Source organism: Pleurodeles waltl, chromosome 5 (genome assembly GCF_031143425.1).
Source record: "Pleurodeles waltl isolate 20211129_DDA chromosome 5, aPleWal1.hap1.20221129, whole genome shotgun sequence".
NCBI classification, from domain to species: Eukaryota; Metazoa; Chordata; class Amphibia; order Caudata; family Salamandridae; genus Pleurodeles; species Pleurodeles waltl.
The window spans coordinates 1,286,204,226-1,286,224,325 of NC_090444.1; the positions used below are offsets into that span (position 1 = coordinate 1,286,204,226).

Consider the following 20,100-nt stretch of genomic DNA (forward strand, 5'->3'; position numbering starts at 1 on the left):
GATGGATTACATGTGTGTGAAGAATCCTTCAAAAATGAATAATTCATATTTTTGTGTGTGGAGAAGTCATATTAAAACTGCATGATTAGAAGCTGAAAGATGTATTATTTTCCTAAACATTTAAAGAAGACAAAATGATTAAGCAGCATTGAATGAATCACCTTCCATATATACTGGAGTGTGTGTGTGTGTCTAGTCATAGTTTGAGTGCTAAAGAAAGCAATTTGCTAAACATTTTGAGAATTACATCTGAGCATATGAGAAAGGAAAATATTTGTTTCTTTGAGGGCAAAAGAAGTATTTTGGAAATTAAGAATTTATTTCTAGGTCTGAGATGTTAATCACTGCTGGTCTTCAGACAGTAGCATGCAAAATGAATAGGCGAAAGTCTGACGTCACTCTCTCTCGTCATTTCATTCAGCCAATTTATGAAGAACTATACAATTGATAAGATATTATTTGGATGACACAGTAACACACACATATCTGATTGTTCTGAAAGATGGATAAAGAAAGATAAGCACCCTGTAAAAAGTCATCAAACAGTAAGCGGTAGGTCTGAAAATGTAGTTTGAATCCACTTTTGAAATTACAGTTATTCATCTGTTATTGGTCTCAAATACATAGTATTTCTTTTTTTGCCAAAAAATAGAATGCCTGGAAATAATGGAGTTTGATCTGCACAAGCCCTGAAATGAATGTTCTTTTTTAGAAGATGACCAGTATTTCTTGGAACTGGTAGGAAAACATTCATAAGAGAAGGGAGATCTGATTGATTTTTATGGCAATGTCTATTATCTCTCACTGTCTCTCACACTCAGGAATTTGAAGCAAGCTTTTCCCATGGGAATACAGTATGGAGAGGTTATCACCCAACAGGCAGGGTATACAGAACCTATTTGAGACAGATTTTGTTTTGATTTGACACAAGTTCTTCTTCCTCATTTCGCATATGATTTACCAGTGAATAAGGAAGAACGGTATCTATGAGTATAATAGAATCATGTTCTCTAGCATTTATTGTAATAGTGAAGCTTTCCGAATAGAACTCCATGGACACTGACCACCACTGTTCCTTGCTCTCCAAACATCTTGTGTGTAAATTCATTCTCATTAGATGATTATGTCTTTTCCAAGAGCCTGGAGCAAGGATGTCCAACATGCTTGAAGGATGGGTGGATGACTGTCCAATTTTCAGGCCATTCAAAGAAAATACAGCTAAATAAAATGAATAATAATTAGGCATTAAAATAGTTGGTGATTGAGGGGCATGGCCTGACCAGTCAAGATGGCCAATGAACACTGGCTGTGCTCCTTGACCTCCTCTACCATCCTTCAACTGGTCCCAGATCCACTGACAGTACCCCTCCCGAGAGGCTGTAGGCCCATGTGCATTGCCTATGTTCTGGACCCTACAGCGCTGCACTGGAACTACACTCCTGCCTCCTGAGATGCAGCGAGGCCTGCCTGGCTTGCACCCCACCAATAGCCTGACTCTTCTGCCAGCTGTGCTCCAGGTGGGAAGGGTGCCCCTCCCCCTGAGGAGGGAACGGAAGAAGTAGATGCTGCAACACCAGTTGCACAGAGGGCTCCTATCTGCCCGGAGCCCTTCCACCACTTTCTCAGATGCACTCCATCCGGTCACCGCGGCCCCCTGGAGCTACAAGCATGGGGCCCTGGCTGAAGCAGACTGGATTGAGGACCACTGATGATTTACCTCCTGCAGGGCTGGAAGCCAATGTGCATCCTCTAAGTCCTGGACCCATGGTGCACCATCAAACTCACATTCTCACCTCCAAAGACTAGTCAGGGCCTTCCTAAGTTGTAAAACCCACTGATATGGTGACTCCTCTGGTGGCCATGCTCCATGCAGGAGAGGTGTGGCTCCCCCTGCTGGGGATGCACGAAGCAGATTATGCAATACCGGCACTGCAGGAGGGCCCAATCTGCTCTGGGCCTCTTTCCCACCACCACTTATCCCAGGTCCCCCTCCAGTTGACCACATGGGGCCAAGGCTGAAGCAGCCTGGATTGGGGCAAATGTGATTCACAGGGCAAGGGACCGTGGGGGAAATCATCACCCCTTGACAAAGAGGGGCTCTCCTCCATTCAGATTGACAGGCGGGTAGGTGGAATTGCTAGACATCCTTCCCTCTGCGGAAGACCAAACAATTGGTCTCCAGACCTAATAAGGCCCAGGTTGCTTGTGCTGCCCCCCTAGTGCTTGTGGCAATTGAGCCAGTGTGGGCCACAACAGCTGACCGAGCTGCATTGGCCACAGCCTATGGGCTGGAAAGAGGGGGCCACATAAGGAATCATCAAGGACCAGCTGTAGATGCTGACTGCTGTGATCTCCCAGTATAAGCGGGCCGGAATAAGCAGGCCTTTGGCCTTGGCCCACCGGTAGAGAGACAGATGAGACCCTCACAGTACCCCCTCTCTGGCTTCTGACCATAGGCAAACCCCTCAACCAGCTAACATCTAATCTCCTGTAGAGTGACACGTTTACCCCAATACTGTGACATGCTGCTGCTCCCTTTCCCCTTTTTAACACTAAAAATGGGGATGGACAAGGTTGCAGTGTCTCACACCCAATCCAAAATCGATGGGTTTGCCTCCCTAGCTGATATCCAGAGCCAAAGATACCGGGTCAAGGAGCCAGGTAAGGTGATGGCCTCTGCAAAAACAGACGCTATCTTTTCAGCCTGTCTTATCCAGACAGGTGGTCAAAACCAAGATTGGGGAGGTAGGAGCCAATATAGAGCTCCTCAAACAAGACCTCTACAACATGGCATTCAGAGTGATTGCAGCAGAGGACAGGATCTCTGCCATTAAAGGTGATATCACCACCATCAACATAAATATGGCAAAAATGCACTCCTTAACAGCCACCCTCAAACAGTAAACAGACAAAGGTGGGAACAGATCAAGGTGAAATAACATTGGGTTTGTGGAGTTCCCTGAGGAGGTGGAAACCAAGTCCCATTCAATGTTCCTCGAGACCTGGCGGAAATCATGGGTACCTGATGAGCACTGTCACTATGGTTCAATACTGGAGTGAGCAGATCTCTCTGTGCCTCCCCCCGGGGCCCTCACCTTGTGCAATCCTCTGTTCAATGATCATTCAGCTGCTTAACTATCATGATAGAGACGCTATCCTGTGAGAGACATGCAAAGCAAGACCCTTAGAGTTCCAATACTCCCATGTCATGATCTTCCCCGACTACCGCTGCCCAACACAGCTGCAAAGGAAATCCTTCAACAAGGTTAAGCAGAAACTCTGAACATTAAGAGGGTCATTCTGACCCTGGCGGCCGGTGGCCGCCAGGGCCACCGACCACGGGAGCACCGCCAACAGGCTGGCGGTGCTCCAATGAGCATTCTGACCGCGGCGGTTCAGCCGCGGTCAGAAGCGGAAAGTCAGCGGTCTCCCGCTGACTTTCCGCTGCTCTTTGGAATCCTCCATGGCTGCGGAGCGCGCTCCGCAGCCATGGAGGATTCTGACCCCCCCCTACCGCCATCCAGTTCATGGCGGGAAAGCCGCCATGAACAGGATGGCGGTAGGGGGGGTCGCGGGGCCCCCGTAAGAGGGCCCCGAAAAGTATTTCAGTGTCTGCCTTGCAGACACTGAAATACGCGACGGGTGCCACTGCACCCGTCGCACCTTCCCACTCCGCCGGCTCGATTACGAGCCGGCATCCTCGTGGGAAGGTCGTTTTCCCCTGGGCTGGCGGGCGGTTTTACTGGAACCGCCCGCCAGCCCAGGGGAAAACTCGTAATACCCGCCGCGGTCTTTTGACCGCGGCGCGGTAATTTGGAGGGCGGCATCCTGGCGGGCGGCCTCCGCCGCCCGCCAGGGTCATAATGAGGCCCTAAGTCTCCGATACAAGTTGATCTACCCTGCACAACTCAAAGTGATCTTCTGGGACCATGCACTTTTTTGTTGATACCCTAGAAGTGGCATGGGAGTGGGTAATCAAACAGCAAGACCTTAAACTACTGAAAGCACCACCTCAGTGGGATACAGTTGAGCTCCTGAATGGGACGTGCTGCGTGCCTCAGGTCGATATATCCCAAAAACCACACACCCAAAGAAACTGCACCTACAATAGGAGGCAATCAGGATCCTCAGATGCCCAGAATAAACAGGCCCACACTACTATCCACAGAGAGACCCCACCTCTAGATGAGGGCCTGCCTCTGCCACAAAACTGGAATATCGGGGCAACACGGAGACACTGGCCTGAGGCAACAGGTAGTGACTAAGCTTTTTCGTGTTTTACGCACTGACATTCCATATCATTGGAGGAGGTCCACTTCATATGTCCACCAATGGTTTGGCTGTTCTGTTTTATCAAGGAGAAATGTTAGGCCAAAAGATGGTTCTGGGAGGGGTTTATGAGGAGTAGTTTTGGGGAAACAGGGAAGTTTTCTTAGTTTACTGTTAATTGGCACCATACACGCTTGCAAATGAACTCACAACACCACCTGCGATCAAGGGCCGCAGTACTTCTGCCTAAACCAGATGGGACCCAGAAGCCCTGTGTGGTCCTCCTCTGCACGCATGCTTCATCCTCACTTCCGTCAACACCTACTTGAGAGATAAGACTGAAAGATATCATGGAATGTGAACAGTCTTCTAGCCTGCATTAAGAGAACAGCAGTGCTGCAATACACCAAGCAGCACCAGCCCCTTATCTTGATGCTTCAGGAAACCCACCTGATGGAGTCACATTGCGCTTTCCTCCAATGCTATGGCTATGGCATCGTGTATCATGCAGAGTTCACCTGAAGCTCCCACAGAAGGGGAAATGCACCTCCTTCACAGAAGTCTGCCCCTCTTGGTAATGGCCACAATCATCAACCTCCTAGGCAGATGCATATGGGTGGAGCGACTTCTAGAAAGGAAACACTATAACGTCCTTAGGGCATGCATCCCATTCCACCTGCAAACAAGGATCTCAGCTGTTTTAATTCAATTTACCTCTGGGTTGCCACAAGGTACAATGGTGATTGACTCCACCCTAAGGCCCAATCTGAATGCCTCAGGCACTCCCACAGTGGACCTCCTAACACATGCCAGTAAACTAGTGGACTAGATGCATTCCCTGGGCTTCCTTGAGAGCTGGAGAACCAAACAGCCCTCTGGGAGAGAATACACCCACACATCGGCATTGCACAATTTGCTTTCACTCATACACATCATACTTTTCCATCAACCTGCATGCAGCAGGTCATTTTGCCTGGCATACATCCTGGGGACATATCAGACCACGTCCCAGGCACTGTGGAGCTGGAAAGTGACGGTAGGGTCATGCGGCCAATGTGGTGCCTCAACCCCTGGTACCTTCAGGACGAGAATTGTTCAGAACTCCTCTCTATGGAATAAGATCACTACTTTACACTCAATAAGGGAACGGTTGACTTTCCAAATATCCTTTGGGCGGCAGGCAAGGCCACCAATGGAGGATTTGCTAAAATTTACACAAGAAAGGCAAACCAAGAGAAGGCACAAACCTTTGTCATCTTCGAGACCTGTGTCTTGGATCTTGAGCACCAGTGTAGCAGACACCTGACTGAGACCCTAAACCATCAACCACAGGAGATGAAAGAGACCCTCCAACAAATAGCGAAAGAGGAGGCCCACCAATGTGGGATGGCTTCCACGCAGAGAGTCTGTGAGCATGGTTATAAATCTGGTAAGATGCTGTGCTGGCTTGTCTCCAGGAATATGGTAACCCCTATAGTCCCTGAGATGTGCAATGGCCCCCACCGGGTAGTCACTATATCCACTGGCATTGCCTTGGTCTTTGCTACTTCCTATATGCCCACCAGGAATACTCACCCTGTGAACGCCAATACTCAATCCCAGAAGACATCCCTCTGGCAACAATCTCCCAGGTAGAAAGTGCAGACCTTGGCAGTCCGCTCACGGAAGAAGAAATTACTGGCACAATCCATGGCCTGACGTCTGGTAAGACACCGGGTCCTGAACGCTTCCCCATAGAATACTACTGTTGATGCTCTACCCATTTAACCTCCCCATCTTTTCAACCTGTACCAAGAGGTGACAAGAAAGGGAAAATTCTCCTCAGACATCAATATATCCACCATTGTGGTCATACCTAAACCAGAGTGCCCAAGTCACCGCTGTTCCTCACACAGGCCCATTTAACTGATCAATGCAGAGGTCAAAATACTTGCCAAGCTCCTGGCCAACAGATTTCTCCCAGTCCTGGACAAACCGATCGTCCCAGATCAGTGTGGCTTCATGCTGGAATACAGCAAGAGATGCTGTATCCATAGGCTCCATCTTGATATGGATCACATGGGAGACCTATGGAAGCTTCTTGGCCTTCTTCTCCTTGACTTTGAAAATTCCTTTGACACAGTGGACTGGGCCTTTTTGGGGAGAGTACTGGAGAGGATGGCATCAGTCCCCAGGTTCTGAATGTATAGTGGCACCCTATACTTTGAGACGAAGGCACAGGCCTTGGTCAACAGGGTCCTATCAAACCCATTTTCCATTTGTAGGGGCTCTAGGCAAAGGTGGTGACTATCACCACTCCTTTTAGCTCTCGCTATTGAGCCTCTGGTATGATTGATATGCTGTAACACCTGAGTGGGAGATGAGACAGGGCGGACGGCTCTAAGGCATGTTTGTACTATGTGCGGGTGATATCCTGTTCTATTCCTAGTATCCTAAAACCTAAGGTCACCAATGTATGGACATGATATACCTATAGGAAAAAGCCTATGGCTTTTGGGTAAACCTGAGGAAATCATTGCTAGTACAACTTAGCGAAGAAGATGAAGACACAACATGCCAGCACATGTGGCTGCCACATTAATGACTGTCTGCTCCACAAACTTTAACTACCTGGGGATCTACATTTCCAGAAATCCCACTGAGACTTGGAACCTCAATCTCAACTCCCTGACCAAACAAACAGAAATGGACCTCTGTCGCTGTAGTTAAAATGATGATACTCCTCAAGTGTCTCTGTCTTCCAAATCGTTCCCCTCCACATCCCAGATTGCTGATTTCATGATTTGACTTCCACATTTCACTCATTCTTTTAGTCCCATGGTCCTCCAAGCATAGCCCATGACAAACTGAAGAAAACTGTATAAAACTGGGATGTGAGTATGGTGGACCTGCAGCTATACAATAAAGTCTCACAATTATTGGTTATCAATGACTGGCTGACATGAGGATGGGACGACCCCTCTTACCGAAATGAACTTTTGCTCCTAGGACTTGGCAAACTGATGTGGCCCTGTATGACAAACCGATCCCCACCACCGTCCTTGAGGTCACCAAAGTGGACTTCTGGAGCTAGCAAGAGGCCCAGGGCATGGGTGGTGGAAACTCTGATGCTCCAGACCCTGTTATGGGAGGGCCGTTGCCTCGTAGACACAGCCCAATTACTGGATTTTGCAAAGTGGGATACGATTGGCATTACGTCCTTGGGGCCATCTGCTTAGGCTGTGGTGTTGGTATCTCCTAAGACCTACAGATACATTTCTCTCTCTCCAGAATGTAATTTCATAAATACCTACAGCTATGGCACACTCTACAGCCCAACAAGTCTCAGATCTCGACCCTCCCCAAACGTATCCTTATTGAAGCCAAGTTATTTATGGGTAGGTTGGGGAAAGAAAGAGTATCCCAAATCTACTGCACAGTGGTGAGAAACAATCCCCATGGCTTCCAATCCTTAAGACAGAAATGGCAGGGATGGGTTGGTCAACTTAATGACACTGATTGGACCCTGGCATGACTGTCCCCTTGAGAAATAGTAATTTACTTAAAGGACACTGGACTCTAGTTTTGTGCTGGGACCACATCTACCAAGCTGTACAGAGCCCCAGGAGGAGGCACTGTGATACCTTACACCTGTGGCTGGTCAAAGTGCTATAAAGTGTGTCTTCTCTTCGCACCGTGCGGGATGTCCTCCACCCATCGGCACCAGGAGGAGGCAGGGCAGGACCATCTCCCTTGGTCCCATCTGGTGATATGCTAGTTTGATAAGAGTCAATAATATTGTGAGTGGAGCTTTTGTTATATCTCTTATGCCACCCTTTTGAATTATGTTTAAATACTCAGCCTGAGACTTCAGTGAAACTGGTGTTTCTGTGTGAATCATTTCCATGTATTGAGTGACCCTTCAGACAGGTGCCTTCCATTGTCTTCTCCTGCCTGAGCCAGGGAGAGGCGTTGCATATAGTTTGATTTTGGGCATATGAGCCATTGTGTTAGTTGCGGACCCTGAGTCTTCCCATTCCAGCATGAGGTCCAAGGAATAACTGCTGGCATATCTGCACCATCAGCCTGCAGAAGACGTAAAATCTCCAAGTGACTCTGTGTAGGGGGCCCTATGTTCTGATTCAGATAAATTACCTAGCCTGCCAGACCACCAAACAAAAGGGCCTTATGAAATTGAATGTAATGAGCAGCACAACCAGCTGAAAACTGTGTGTGTTGTCATTGGGGGACTACCTGTTCTATCATCTTCCAGGGCAAGGGAGCCCCGTAAAGATTCACACCTGCTGTCTTAGGTTTCTTCTGTTATACATCCCAGGCAGAGTGTTGTAAAAAATGTGGATTTTTATTTTTATTTTTATTTTCCTTCTCTTCCTTTGACTTTTCACACATAATTTTCCCTGACAAATACATTTCTGTCAAACTTTGTTTTTGTTCTGATGATATAAGGGGACACTTGTGTTCGAGCTTGTTTTACTTTGATCTGTGAGCGTGTCTCTTATGACCAATAGTGCTGAGAGAAGCTTGGTAAAATGGTGACCCCTTGATAAGAGGCATGCGTGATGGACACCTCTTGACAAGTTTCATTACTTTGCCTGAACAGCTAATTATTTATCTGGTTGTGGGTGGAAGGATTATCAAAAGAAATTGAGCTGTGTGAGAGAAGGCTATCCTTAACAAGGGATGACCCTCCCTTGGCCGAGTCGTACAATTTCAGTTCTACGGAGGCGTCTACCACAAATTCAGACATGCAATCTCCACCCATAGTGAGCATACCCGGGGCTATTTATAATGAGAACCAGGGGGCTTTTCTTCCACTACTGAGGGGTGATGCTCTAGAGGTAGGTCCCCGAGTGGCGAACAATCAGCCAAGTCCTATTGGTAGCCCTAGTAGTAAGCAGAGGCAGCGTACAGTTTCCCCATAGAGGAAGTGTAACTTAGTGACTGTAGGGGTACAGACAGAGTCATTATCGACTACCCACTGTGTACCGTCTTAGGAACTCAAGGGTGACATGAATACCAAACATGAATCAATCATCTCAAGATTAGGCCTGATTGAAGAACGTATTGCACAAATAATGGCATAGCCACTTAGTTGGGATGGTGCCTATTAATACTAATACTCTTATTAATACTAATACTAATACTAATATTAACCCAGTCCAGTTACAGCATGCTCCAGTAAATCTCACAGAGGCAGTCCCCTTATCCACACAGCATCTAGGAATTTTCCCACTGCCGCTCATGCAGCTTTAACTCCCACTGTGTATTCAGATGTTTCACGCCCCATACACCCCTCCACAGTGACACAGCCCTCAGTCACTCTGTAATTATCTTACTAGCAGAATCAACTCCATATGTAATAGTTCTAAGGAATGTACCCCCATTTAATAATCCCACACCAGAAACTTTTGGGGAAGTAAAAAATAAGGTGGTACATTGGTTTAAGGTAAATTTTATTATTGGCAGAGCAATTTACAACTCAATCATCATGGTAATGAGGGTATGCTAGCTCGGCCCAGATATTTAGAAGTGGTCAGGGGATTGTGTGATAGTCAATTTTAACAACCCTACTATTGCTGCAAGCCTCCTGACCACACTGGTTCTCTACAATCTAGCTGGACCAACTGGTATCTGGGTGATCCCGTTGTTCTACTTTTACAGGCTAGAGATTGTGTATCAGCCCCTGTGAGTTCTGGGTTGAGGACGGCTGACTTCTAGCGGTCGAACCTTTCCAAACCATTGTCATTCTCATCCTTGTCCCTGGGAAATAGGTTTGCTCCTTTGAGCAATCTTGAGCCGTGTGACCAACTCATTGGCTTGAAAACTTTCCCCATTTGACCGCACCAACAATTCTCCCCCAATTGGCACCTGAGGCTTCACTGGAAGATTCTTTGACTTTGTTACCCACCAGTCCAATATCTTATCTAGATCTATAATTAGAGACAAGGGGCAAGTAATGAAAGTCTTACGTTGCAGGATTGCAATCTAAAATGCTCCTCCCAGATTGGTAATGCTTGATGAGTGGCTATGATGTTATTATGCTCCAGGAAACTTAGGCCACAAATCTCATTATGCTTAATGAGTACTCAGGTTTCAACATACTGGACATTCCATCCTGCCCAGGCATGCCTCAGGGGAATTAATCACCTGGATAAATATTTCCTCGGGATGTCACGCTGAAGCTATAGATACTACAGGAAGACATTTCCAGGCTGTGCTTTATAAAGGGTTTTCTACATTGTATCTTGTTCATTTAAAAAAATAATAATTTCAAACAGCCCAAACTGTTTAGTTTTATTGTCTCAATTGTGGGGTCAGTAACAGGTGAGGGGTGGTCATCTTATCTGTGTCTAGCAGGGGATTTTAATGCAAAATTAACATGGTCTGCTGGAAATACCAGATGTTGAGGGGGGCCTGTTTAGAGGGGCAATAATTTTTAGACTTTCCTATCCATCCCTCGATTTATATACCACACAGGAGGTGGCTGGTTGGGCAATACTGGTTTGCCAACTTTTAGGGGCAGGAATTGTTAATCTATTATTGATTACATTTTTTAATCCACCAATTTATGTGATTAGTTGTTGTCAGGGTCTATTTTTTGTGTGGAATTTGGTGACCATAATGCTATTGACATTGATTTGATTGTGGCGCCAAGAGTGGAACCCAAAATTCAACATGAACTCTGTAATTTGCAGTCATCCATAGACAATCTTAAAGTTTGCTGTAAATGTACAAACACTACATAAATTTTGATTGAAATAATCCAGAAAAATCCAGAACTAATTTTGGGTTGTCTGTCTGATGATGGCATTAACGGGAAAGGGAACATAGAAAGCTCATTTGTGGCTTTCTGTTTAAGCATTAAAAAAAAACAATAAAGTTATCAAATCCTGTTCAATTAGCTGTAATCATGAGTGTTCAGCAGCCAACCAAGCTCTACGTAAGGTTCTAAAGTGAACCTCTTCACAGTCAACCCATTTTCTCTCAATCTCACAAGTACAGCTTTCAGGATAGTATCATGCTCGTTGGTGTCTTTGCCATAAACAAGAATGTAGTCCTGAAAAAACAAAACAGAATCAAGACCTTTGAGTACCTCCTTCATTATTCTCTGAAAACAAGCAGCAGCATAAGCCAAACCAAAAGGCATTCTAACATATCTGAGCCCCCCCAAAGGAGTAACAAAGGAGGTAAGATGTCTTGAATCTTCATGGAGCAGGATATGATGGTACGCTGCTGAAAGGTCCAAAACAGTGAACATATTAGCCCCAGTCAACATGGTCAACGTCTCATTGATGTTAGGCAGCGGCTGACGGTCTACCCAAATGCATTGATTGAGACCCCTAAGATCAACACATAATCTGATTTTTTTCCCGTTATCTTTGGGAGCCAAAACTATGGGCTCCAACCACTCTGAGGCTTCAATCTCTTCTATGACACCCAAACCCAGTAATCTGTCGAGTTCTTCTTGCAAGGGCTGCAACATCAGGTGAGGCACCTTCCTCACTTTGTATACAGCTAGTCTGGCATTGGACTTTAAGATGATTTTGTGATTGAAATTTTTTAGTAGCCCGAGCCCGTCACTAAAGACCTCTGGGAAATTACTTACAATTTCCTCATCATCACCCAGAATAGAAACAGAAAGAACCTGGTCAGGGGTATTCGGGTTCAAAACGATTCCTAAAACTCTCTGATGGCGCCACCCCAACAGATTGTTGTCCCGTTTTGCTACGTAGACTTTTCCTACCGTTTCACGCCCTTTAAATTCTATCGTCATCACAAAGTATCCAATAAGATCAATTTTCTGTCCACCATATCCAATAGGATCAATGTCAGGTGGAATTAGTTCAATCTTTTCACCCGCAAAGATCTTTTCCCAATTCTTGTCCCCAATTAGTGTAAACGGGGATCCTGAATAAGCAAGAACTGGGACCATTTTCCCATCGATACCAACATCACATTTTGGCATGACTAGCCTGTTTTCACTGAACTGTTGGTTGGTGTAATCAACATGCAAAATCTTCTGTTGTGTGCTTTTTTGACTTGCTGACTATATTTACTTTCTTTCTTTTGCATACTTTCGCTAAATGCCCCCTTTTCCCACAATTCCTGCAATTTACATTTCTAGCAAAGCATTTCGGGTTGTTAGCCAAATGGCCAACATTGCCACACTTGTAACATCTGATGTTGCCTTTCTCCAGAGTATTATTACTAATTTTTACTTTACTAGACACTTTCTGCACAAGGTCACATTCTCGAGCACAATCACAAGAAGAAACTGGGAAGGTAGGTTCAGCATGGATTCCATGATTGGGACCTGCATCTTTCATCTCTTTCGCCCATAAGATGGCATGTTTCATGCTCTCAGCGATAATCTTTGCTTCCTGCAAGGTTGGGTTCTTTGCAAGTAGTTTCTCTTGGACTCTAGGGTTGTTGGTACAACGCACAAGTTGGTCACGTATTAAGGAGTCAGTGAGTTCAGCAAAGTCACATGTTTGAGCCAGCGTCTTGAGTGAAGCAATGTAGTTACCAACCCTTTAATCTTTGGCTTGCACTCTCATGAAGAACTTGTGTCTTTTCATGACGACATTTATGCGACCACAAAAATGTTTTTTGAGCATCATGAGTGACATCTCATAGTCATCTCTAGGTTCACCCTCGGCTGTGTCAACGACTATCAAATCAAGGCTGTCATAAATATTTTGTCCCTCAACTCCTAGATTGTGCAACAGCATGCCTTGTTTCCTTGCAGGGGAAAATTTCTCTCCACCAATACCAATTAAATGGGAATCAAATAAGTTTATCCATTTTTTCCATGGTAGAATTGGCTCGCCCCGTTCAGATAAGAATTGTGGAGGTTGAGACATGCTGAAAAGAGACTGATGAGACATTGTTAATGATAAAGGATATGAAATGTAAATAAAAACTGTCTAGTAAAAGATTCTCCTGTTGTACTTCCTGAATGTGCCAGAGTATTCCTTCTGTTAGCACACTAGTTTATATTCACTTCCTGTAGTGAAAGAACTTCCTGTTTTACTCTCTGAATATCCCAGGTTTCTTCAGTGACGGCAAGAGAGACGAATGTCAACTGACACTGATGTCCGTGAGCACAGTAACACAGTTCACAAGGATACAGTAGGTTTATGCCGTTGAAACTGTCATAAATATTGCAGTATTAATGTCGTATACATCGTGGTATTAATAACTGTGCATTGTGATGTGGCCGTGACCAGCGCGTGGCAGCAAATAGTCAGAGGTTGTTTTATTTTTTCCTTGTTAAATAACGTTGTAGTTACCGAAGCTAATGTAGCCGCGCCAGAGGTTTTTTTTAGTTTGTTTTTTAACGGAGCACGTTGCTTGCAGTCAGCTGTACATACTGTCGCTCAACACGCTGTTTTGAAAGCTTGAAATACTCACAGGTATCTCGACATGCAGTTAGTTTGGCACGAGCGTTGTCCTGTAAGATACTGCGGATACTGCTTGAATCACATTACGATCCTATGGTTAGTACATGGGTTCGATGAAGGGTGGATGCCAAATCCCATCCCCATCGCCACTTGACACGGAGTCGTTTTCCTTCTTATTTACGATTTTTATTGTACATCCACACACAACAACATAAACCGCAAACCCTTTGTCAATGCCTTCTTTTCCCCGTCTCAACCGTTCCCCCGTATAATCCCCAGCTCGAGGATTCTATTACCAAGGCAATACAAAAGGAAAACTCGAACTTATACATTATAGGAACTAAAACATAACACAATCCAGGCGCTGTGATGTGGGAATCAGTCAAAGAGCCAGGTCTTGAGTCCTTTCCTGAAGTGGGTAAGCAAGGATGGTGGAGGTGGAGGGGATGGGTGTTCAAGGACTTGGCAGCGAAGTGGGAGAAGGAGTGTCCTCCAGTGCTGCAGAGGCAGATTTGTGGTATCCATGTGAGGGTGAGGTGGGTGGAGCAGAAGTTCTTGTGAGGTAAGTGGAAATTGAGGCAGTAGTTCAATGAAGGTAGGTCCTTGAATATGGAGGGCCTAGTAGATGTGGATCAAAAGCTTGAATTTGGCATCTTTTCTGGATGGGGAGCCAGTGAAAGTCTTACAGGTGCTGGGTGATGTGGGTCCTTTTGGGTAGTCTGGCTCATGCATTCTGGATTGTCTGGAGTCTGCTCATGAGTTTGGTGGTGATGCCTGCATAGATTGGGTTGCCGTAGTCCAGTCTGCTGGCGATGAGGGCCTGCGTCACAGTTTTCCAGGTCCTGATGTGGAGCCACTTGAAGCTTTTGTGGAGCAAGCAGAGAGTGTGGAAGCAGGGTAAGGAGACAGCGTTGACCTGACGTTTCATGGAGAGTTTGCTGTATAGGATGATGCCGAGATTGCCGGTGTCATCTGTCGGAGTGGGGGTGGGACCGAGTTCCGATAGCCACCAGGAGTCGTTCCAGAGGAAGGTGTGTCTGCTGAAGATCAGTACTTCTGTTTTGTCCATGTTGAGCTTCAGGCAGTTGATCCTCATCCAGGCTGAGATGTTCTTCATAAAGTTGTGGAAGTTAGTCTTTGTTTTGGCTGGGTCTGCTGAGAGTGAGAGGAGGAGCTGGGAATCGTCGGCGTAGTAAAGTATGTTGATGTTGTGGGTTTTGATGATGTGTGTGAGGGGTGTCATCCAGATTTTGACGAGGGTTGGGCTGAGGGATGAGCCTTGCTGGACACCACAGATAGGTGAAAGGAGGGAGAGGGATTCATTGTGGGCGCCTCATGAGAAAAGATGCCATTCATCTGAGCTCATTGTCTGTGATTCTGATCTTGCGCAGTCAGTAGATTAAGGTGTGGTGGGAGGTGGAGCAGGATCATGGAGGCTGATTCTCCTCTGTTGAGTTGTGTGCAGATGTTATCTGTTGCTGAGATCAGGGTTGTAGCGGTCCTGTGATTCACTCTGAATCCTGATTGGCAAGGGTCTAGTAGGTTCTTCTCTCCAGGTGTTCAGTAAGTTGGAGGTTGACGGCCTTTTCCAGGACCTTGGTTGGAAACAGGAGCAGTGAGATGAATCAGTAGTTCTGGAGCTCACTAGGGTCTTCAAAGGGTTTCATGAGGAGGGGTCTCATCTCTGCATGTTTCCAGGCATCGGGAAAGGTTTCTGTCATGATGGAGGCATTGAGGATGGTGATGAGCTGATGGCTGATCTTGTCTGTTCGTAGGTTGGTACGGGAATGGGTCATATGATGCTCCTGAGTGGATGGAGTTCATTAACGTGGCTATGTTCAGTATATTGAGTTGTTCCCATGTGGTGAGTGGGGGGACGCCAGTGATGCTCGATGGGATGCTGCGGGGGTCTGTGGGTTGGGTGTCAAAGTTTCTGAAGATGATTACTATCTTGTTGTGGAAGTGGTCAGCGATGCCATCGCAGAGTTCCTGGTAGGAATGGATTGAGTTTTTTCGGTGGCTGATGGGCAAGTGAACTCTTTGATGATGGTGAAGAGTTCCTTGGTCCAGTTGTTGCTGGTCTCAATCCAGTGTGTCAGGGCATCCTTTTTTGCGGCTTTGAGCTACTGATGGTAGACCTGGTTGGCGGCATCGGTTATCCAGGCATTGAAGTTCTTTACTAATTGCAATTTTAATTCAATTATTTGTCTCAATAATCCGTATTAGACAATTGTTTAATTTACATACAAGGCATTAGTTGTATTATCATGATATTAAAATTGAATGATTAACTGGAATGCAGACATTTCAAAACTCTGTTAAACCAACATAGCACTGTGAAATAGGTAATGATTGAATGCCTTAGTATATGCAGAGAGATGCTCATTACTAGTAATGATTAAAATTCTAATTTGTGTACAAACAGAAGTATGTGTACAAATCAGGTTAGTAGTTGAAGCATAATTATCACTCATGGTAAATACCATTCAGGATAAATACTGAAAGGAATACTTACTGCACCCGCATAAAAAAAATTCTGCAAACAATTTTTTCAAGCATAAATTTAATCTGGTGAAATTTGGTGTATATAGTGAGGAATTTGGTGTATATAGTGAGGAAAATAATTTGTGATAATCAGTAGCTATCCCCGGGATCATGTTATTTACAGAGTGAAGTAATTGCCACCAATTTACCTTGTAACTCTGAATGAGGAAGAGAGCGCCATTTAGGCTTTGCTAGAGATCACATCATAATTTGGCAAATATATATATATATTGCCTTTTAAATCACAAATTAATAAGAAAATATAGAATTATAGATAGGTATTTGTCAATGAAAGGATTATTATCCACAGAGTGGTTCTACTGGACATCACATAGATAACTAGAGAAAAGCACAAGTTCTTTATGAAATCCCTTGGAACTCAGATAGGCAAAACACCACTCTAATGATAGCTACCCAAGAACAAGTTTTTGTTTTCTATGTCTTCCCCCTAATCTGTTTCTCCTTTCCAGCCGATCCCATCAATCAGCTGTGCATGTACAATATTTCCTCATCTCATTCATGGCCTTCAGCAGTCCTTTAAAAAAAAAAAATATATATATATATATATATGTATATATATATATATATATATATATTTATACATATATACTGGCAGTCACCAGTAGGTAGTTAGAGTTAGGACCTAGTTTCCATAGAAAAAACGTTTTTTGCCTGTATCTTTGAATTGTATGATGAATCTTCAACAAAGTTTCCAAAAGAAGTGCCCTATAGGGTCTTCTTGTGCATGGAAAGTTTCGGGACAATCCATCAAGTGGGGGCCAAGAAAGAGGGGGCAGGAACAAAAAAAGTGTATTTCCCATGGTACTTTCCATAGGCTCTTTAGAATGCCTGAATCTGAACCGCTGGACAGAATTACACCAAATTTGGCAAAAAAATCCTTTTGGTCAGCAGATCGCCCTTTTCTCTATTTGGAGTAAATCCGTTCAGTAGTTTTCAAGATATTAAAGGAAATCCAATTCTGTATATATGGATGGAGCCTAAGCTGTCAGCACTTCAACCAAAACGTGTTGGCAGCTATCTTGGGACCAATATCCATGATACCAGCCCATTCAAATGCATTGTAGTGAATTGCGGGTTTTGAGTTACAATATAAATCATTTGTTAATGGTACCATACTGACTTTAGAAATTGTGGAGTGTTCTAAGGTGATTTTACCCTGTGAAAAACCTTCTGCTGGGATTTCATGAATCATGTTTGAGAGCAAATTGTTTTCTCATGTTTGTCCCATAGAATTTATATAAGGTGCTCCAGAAGCTAAAATGAGAGCATATTTTATATAAATTCACACTATCTTTCTCAGCCATATGAGAATGAAGTCTGACATTCTCAGTAAAACATGTATGTCCAACAACCTGTCAGTTGATTTCCTTGTGTTCCACTGCAGCCTCCTGGAGTGTTCTAAAGAACAACTACAGCGCTAACAGTCTTACCTATGACAAAAGTGTGGCACACCTGAAGCCATACTCATTGAATGAAACTGGTAAAACTTAATCATTTCATTTATAAAGGAACAAAATAAGGGGGTTCATTTTGTCATAGAAATTATGATTACTGCTGTAAAAAGAATAATTAGGACATGTTTATCATTAGTTCTCAAATATCTTGCTCTTCTATTTCATTAAAACATTCTGACATGCAAAATGAAACATGCACTTTCAAAACCAGCAGCAGACTGCCAGTTTACTTCCTGGTGAACAGGAGCTTGACTAGAGTGTGCTGGTGAGCAGCCAGAGTGCTAATATTCCGAAAGCATGCCATAAGTGTGGCACATCTGAACGCTATCTTGATTGAATCAAAGTGGAAAAAGGAAAGCATTTTCAACTGAGGATACTACGTTAAATGAGGAAATTATGGAGATTCATAACAAATAAGTCTCCCAAGATGGCCACCAGAGAAAAAGGATCCCAAATGTAGCACAAATAACACACAGATGTAGACCAAGTATAGCCCAACAACAAAAGTGTGCAAAACAGTTAATTATTTTGTTTTTTGCAGTTGTATAGGGTGCAGTCAGACATGTCACACTTTTGTAACAAATTAAGAATCTTAGCAATCAAGTTGTTCATTAGAATAGTCTAGGGAGGCAGAGGTCAAATGTGCAGAATCAAATAATTGAGGGCAGGGAGGAGGGTACAGAGTCAACAAGTTGACCACACTGGGTAGGCGGGAGGGGCAGTGACAGTGCAACGTACGATGAAGAGCAGGGGATAGGGGGGCAGGGGCGAAGAACCAACCTTGCAGGACAGGCATGAGAGACTGTGGCAAAATAACAGACCATTAAGAACAGAAGGAAGAGGCAGCTGCAATATTACCATACATGCCACCAGACCCAATTCAGACAGGAGACTCCCAATGTTTTTAAGCTCAAAAGGGCTTTGTTTATCTGTCTCCTGTCTAAAATTCCCCCTTCTTCAATGTAAGTCAATGAGGAAAATCAATTCCACAGATTTGTTTTGTTTCAAATTCTTCCTCTTACCAAGTTCAAAATGTTGACAAGAATGGTACATTGGATCACGGAAGCCAGGAGGAATGGGGTAGGGACGTGGACTTGGAGAACAGATGGCAGGAGAGAGTTGAGTCGGGCACCAAACTGACCTTACAGGGTAGGCATCAAGGGGTTTCAGCAGCACAATACATCACACAGGGCAAGTAGGATGATAGTGCAACAAAACAGAGCCATGGAGAGCAATAGGGAGGGGACAGGGCCATGCACATGGACAACAGAGAGCAAGCTGACCTTACCAGACAGGCAGGAGGGACAGTTGCAGAAAAACAGACCATGAAGGGCAGGAAGTAGGGGGCAAGGACATGACAACAGACCAGACAAGGAAGGAGGGAGGGGATAGAGACCTTCACCTGGAAAACAGAGGGCAGAGGGAAGGGGCAGGATAGGATCAGCAAGCTGACCATGGAGGGCAGGCGGGATGGGCACTGGAAGCACAACACTCCATGGAGGGCAACAGTGAGACTATAATGCATACACACAGACAAAGGAGGGAAGATGGAAAGGGGTCGGAGACAGCACAATGACCACACAAGTAATGTAGGAGGGGCTGTGGAAGCACAGAAGATCATGTGTGGCAAGCGGAGGATTAGTGTAAGCACAACAGCCATGGTGACAAGAGGGAGGGGACAGGTGTATGCACAAAGGACCATGGAAGACAGAGGGGAGGGGTAGGGGCTGGACACAGACAAGAGAGGGCATGGGTAGGGGCTTCACAGCAGACTAAGCAGGGTAGGAAGGAGTAGCAGTTGCAGAACAACAGGTCATAAAGGGCAGAAGGGAGTCACAGCAAAACGGACCATGGAGGACAGGAGGGAGGGGATGGGGCATGGAACTTTGACAGGCAGGCAGAGGTGCCAGCCATATGACTATGGTAGGCAGGTGGGAGAGATAATGGCAGCTCAACAGAACTCAGAGGAGATAGGAGGGGAAGTGGCAGGTCTGTCAAACATGGTGGGAAAAAAAGAGGGAGCAGGGACATGCACACAGACATCAGAGGGCAAGGGAAGGAGGGTAGGGGGCGCAAGCTCAGCACAGAGGCTAAGTAGGGGGGCAATAATGGGGCATAGAATTGGGCAATGAAGAGCAGGAGTGGACAGTGGAATCAAGCTAAATGGAGGGCAGTAGCAGCACATTGGAAAGGCAGGGCATGAGTAAGGGGGCTGGTGCAAGGACTCAAGACAGCAGAGAGTAGGAAGGAGGTGGCTGAGGAAGCAAGCTAACTGTTCAGGGCAGGTGGAAAGGGCAGTTGTAGAACAACGGCCATACAGACTGTAATGAAGGAGCATGGGCATGAACCTGGACAAAGGAGTAGTGGGTCAGTAGGAGCATGCTTGGGTGGGGGCAGCACAATGACAG

The 20,100-nt window shown here is 45.2% G+C and overlaps 1 protein-coding gene across 5 annotated transcripts in view; it reads left to right on the forward strand.

The window, feature by feature from the left end:
* FUT9 (fucosyltransferase 9) overlaps window positions 1–20,100 on the forward strand; it is a 666,331-nt gene that overhangs the window by 414,650 nt on the left and 231,581 nt on the right. For 3 of the 5 annotated variants that reach the window (XR_011203828.1, XM_069235519.1, XM_069235521.1), the window contains exon 5: window positions 13,320–13,401. The exons of the other annotated variants lie outside the window; for them this stretch is intronic. The gene's annotated coding sequence lies outside the window, so the exon portion shown is untranslated. The remainder of the gene's footprint in view (window positions 1–13,319; window positions 13,402–20,100) is intronic. 5 annotated transcript variants of the gene reach the window in all.